The sequence below is a fragment of the Rhinolophus sinicus genome, linkage group LG04, assembly GCF_036562045.2.
Source record: "Rhinolophus sinicus isolate RSC01 linkage group LG04, ASM3656204v1, whole genome shotgun sequence".
Taxonomy (NCBI): domain Eukaryota; kingdom Metazoa; phylum Chordata; class Mammalia; order Chiroptera; family Rhinolophidae; genus Rhinolophus; species Rhinolophus sinicus.
In genome coordinates, this window is record NC_133754.1 from 66,911,841 (window position 1) to 66,916,715 (window position 4,875).

Consider the following 4,875-nt stretch of genomic DNA (forward strand, 5'->3'; position numbering starts at 1 on the left):
CAACTGAGTTGCACTCTAATGTAGTTTAGATCTTTAATATGTATATGTTTAGATTTGTAGGATATATTTCTGGAGTGGTAAGATCCATGCTTAAATGTGGCACCCAGACTGAAATTAGGATGTGGATGTAAGAGGAGCTGTCATTTAAACATGACCTCCCATCTTTCCACATGGGTGGAAAAAGTGAGTCACAGAAGCAGATCTTTGTTCTGAGAGGACTGTCTCGTAAGTAAATAAATGGTAAGTAGCCATTTACTGCTCTTGGGAAAGTGTATAACAGAACTTTAAAAAATGGCTTAATGAAGGCCAGTTCTTTTAATACCTTTTAATATGTAAAGGTCAAAGGTTGCTTAAGAGGAAGTAAGTAATTTTCTTGGAGACCAAGGTGGCTATTGGAAAACAATGTATCAACATCTTTCACTCCTCTCTCTTGGAGTACCTCCTGAATAGTACCTCTTGGATGGTTAGAGCACTTACTGAGGGAGGGCAGGATGAGTTTAGACTGGTGATTCTGGCTTATTACCGGATTCTAGATGGTCTGAGGGGAAACCTGGTTTTGATTTAGCTTGTGACTGGCTATGTCTGGAACTGGAATTGCCCCAGATCTTAAAACAGGGCACAATGAGTGTGCTTTGGAAAGAGTGGCTGAACATGTAGGTCTCAAACTAGACAGCTATAATCTGGGACATCTAGGAGTAGGGCACCACTGTGGCCTGTTCAAGAATAGGGACTGGAAGAAACAGTGAGAAGAATACATCAAAACCAGTTTTCAGAATGTGACAACAATAATTGGTAGCTAAAAACTTTAGTCTGCTGGTGGATGGATCAGATCTTCAAATTGCCCTCTAGAAGGCATTTAAGGAATGTGGTCAGCTACTTTGGATAATGTTCCTGGGGTTCTTGAATAAAGGGATAAGAAGAGAGGTCTCTTGAAAGGTAGTATACTTCCAGCTAATCTAAAATATTGGGCTTCTGGCCTAGTTTAATCAGAAAAAATAAGAGATGCAATCATTTGTTCCTCCAGCTGGTGAAATAATTCATACTGGTTATACCAATACAAACTTCAGTGCATATATTACTTCCTTGATGTGGATGCACATTTTATTACTGCAGTCTTTTTGGTAGCTACAGCTCTCTACTACTTTATATTAAGCCTTGGAAGATGATAAAAAACAAAAACCAAACAAACAAAAAAAAACCGCTCTCTTTACAGCCAGGAAGTTTGCCACCATCTTGTACTTGTACAATAGACTAAAAAAAAACCCCAAAAATCTAAATTCAGGAATTCCCAGTTATACTCTTTACACTTCATCATCTTTTATGGATGACAAGAAAAGATTTGTGTTGTTGATATCATTACAAGAACTACTAATTCTTATACCTACAATAGTCATGATACCAGTGGGTTTCAGGATTCTTGCCTTCTTGAAAATTATGGATAACTTGGAAAAGCAATGCCAGATTTTGTTTTACTTCGTAGAATTTCTCATATGTCTTAATCAAAAATTGTTATAAAGTAAATTGTCATGGCACAAAGAGAACGCAAAAATTTTTTTTAACCTTTCTAAAAGGTTCTTTTTATTTATTTTTTTAATTTATTAAAATTACATAGATTTCAGGTGTATAATTCTGTATTACATCATCTATAAATCCCATTGTGTGTTCACCACCCAGAGTCAGTTCTCCTTCCATCACCATATATTTGATCCCCCTTACCCTCATCTCCCACCCCCTTTCCCCCTTACCCTCTGGTAACCACTAAACTGTTGTCTGTGTCTGTGAGTTTTTGTTTCTCGTTTGTTTGTCTTGTTCTTTTGTTGTTTTTGGTTTGTATACCGCATATCAGTGAAATCATATGGTTCTCTGCTTTTTCTGTCTGACTTGTTTCGCTTAGCATTATGCTCTCAAGATCTACCCATGTTGTCACAAATGTTCCTATATCATCTTTTCTTACCGCCGAATAGTATTCCATTGTGTATATATACCACGACTTCTTTATCCATTCATCTATCGAAGGACATTTTGGTTGTTTCCATATCTTGGCCACCGTAAACAAAGCTGCAATGAACATTGGAGCACACGTGTCTTTATCTCTAAATGTTTTCAGATTTTTTGGGTAGATACCCAGGAAAGGGATTCCTGGGTCATATGGTAAATCTATTCACAATTTTTTGAGGAACCCCCACACTGCCTTCCATAACGGCTTTACCAGTCTGCATTCCCACCAACAGTGTATGAGGGTTTCTTTTTCTCCACAGCCTCTCCAACACTTGTTATTATTTGTCTTGTTGATGATAGCCATTCTGACTGGGGTGAGGTGATATCTCATTGTGGTTTTTATTTGCATTTCTCTGATGATTAGTGATGTTGAGCATTTTTTCATATGTCTGCCATTTGTATGTCCTCTTTGGAGAAATGTCTCTTCAGGTCCTCTGCCCATTTTTCAATTCGGTTGTTTTTTTTTTTTGTTGTTATGTTGCATGAGTTCCTTGTATATTTTGGATATTAGCCCCTTATCAGAGGCACTGTTTGCAAAAATCTTCTCCCATTCAGGAGGTTGCCTCTTTATTTTGTTGATGGTTACTTTTGCTGTGCAGAAGCTCTTAAGTTTGATATAGTCCCATTTGTTTATTTTAGCTTTTACTTCCCTTGCCTTTGGAGTCAAATTCATAAAATGCTCTTTGGACCCAAGGTCCCTAAGTTTAATACCTATGTTTTCTTCTATGCAGTTTATTGTGACAGGTCTTATGCTTAAGTCTTTGATCCATTTTGAATTAATTTTGGTACATGGTGACAGATAGCAGTCCAGTTTCATTCTTTCGCATGTGGCTATCCAGTTCTCCCAGCACCATTTATTGAAGAGGCTGTCTTTCCTCCATTGTATGTTTTTGGCTTCTCTGTCAAAAATTATCTGTCCATATTTATGTGGTTTTATTTCTGGGTTCTCAATTCTATTCCATTGGTCTACATGTCTGTTTTTCTGCCAATACCATGCTGTTTTGATTATTGTAGCCCTGTAGTACAAGCTAAAGTCAGGGAGTGTGATACCTCCGGTATTATTCTTTTCTCTTAAGATTGCTTTGTCTGTTCGGGGTCTTTTGTGGTTCCAAACAAATCTGATGATTTTTTGTTCTATTTCTTTAAAAAATGCCATTGGGATTTTGATGGGGATTGCATTAAATCTGTATATTGCTTTGGGTAATATGGCCATTTTAACTATGTTGATTCTTCCAATCCGTGAGCACGGAATGTCTTTCCATTTCTTTGTGTCTTCCTCAATTTCTTTAGAAAATGTCTTATAGTTTTCAGTATATAGCTCTTTCACATCCTTGATTAAGTTTATTCCTAGGTATTTTATTCTTTTTGCTGCAATTGCAAAAGGAATTGTTTTTTTGTATTTCTTTTTCTGCGATTTCATTGTTAGTATATAGGAATGCAATGGACTTTTGTATGTTGATTTTGTAGCCGGCAACTTTACTGTATTCATTGATTGTTTCTAATAGCTTTTTGGTGGAGTCTTTAGCGTTTTCTATATATAGCATCATGTCATCTGCAAAGAGTGACCATTTAACTTCTTCATTCCCAATTTGAATGCCTTTTATTTCTTTCTCTTGCCTGATTGCTCTGGTGAGGACTTCCAACACTATGTTGAAAAGCAGAGGTGATAGGGGACAGCCCTGTCTTGTTCCTGAATGTAGAACAAAGGGCTTCAGTTTTTCACCATTAATTAAGAGATTAGCTGAGGGTTTGTCATGTATGGCCTTTATTATGTTAAGGTATTTTCCTTCTATACCTATTTTAGTAAGTGTTTTAATCATAAATGGATGTTGTATCTTGTCAAATGCTTTTTCTGCATCAATTAATATAATCATATGATTTTTATCCTTTATTTTGTTTATGTGATGTATCACATTGATGGATTTGGGTATGTTGAACCATCCTTGTGCCCCGGGGATGAAACCCACTTGGTCGTGATGAATAATCTTTTTAATGCATTGTTGTATTCGATTTGCTAGAATTTTGTTTAGGATTTTTGCATCTGTATTCATCACAAAATTTTGAAATATATATTTCTCTGCAACAGTTGTTGCCACTTTCGAGCTTTTCCTAAATTCTTTTTTTCCCCATTACTAGAGGGCAGCAATGCTCCACTATACAAAGTAGGCAGTGAAATCTGTCTTTCTCTTTTTTAACTTTTAATACTTAGCAAATTGTTTATGCTGTTGTAGACCTACTAGATTGTTTATTTTCTCCCAGACTTACCGGAATATAATATTTGCTTACATTAGAGGTGTTATTCACACAAGATATTTCTGACATACTATTAGAACCAGTGCAGTCTACTGTCACTGTTCTCATGTTTTCAGTCATACAGGACTTAATTTTTTTTTCTATACATAAAAATATATACAGATTCTGATGACTTCTCATCTTTTCCACTATTGCCACTCAGGTTCAAGCCTCCATCTGTCACCTTAGTGAGGTCTACTCTGACTACATTAGTAGAGTAATTTAGGTTATTCTGCATAACAATCCCCAAATTTCACTTGCTTAAAACACAGCTCACACCACATGTCTTCACACAGGTTGGCAGGAGCTTCTGCTCATCACAGTTGCTCAGGGATTCTGGCTGATGGAAATTTCCTTTCGGCGTGTTCTGCAGTTGCAGCAGCACAGGGAAGGGCTTGTGGGGACTCATGCAGTAATGCTCCACTGTACAAAGCTCTGTCTGGGAAGCATACATGTCATTTCTGCTCTTCATTGGCCAAAACAAGTCAGATGGCTATTCCTACCTTTAATATGGCGGGAAGGGCAATCCTAGCATGAGCCTGGAAATGGAAAAACAAATACATTTGGTAAAACCAAACTATTTAA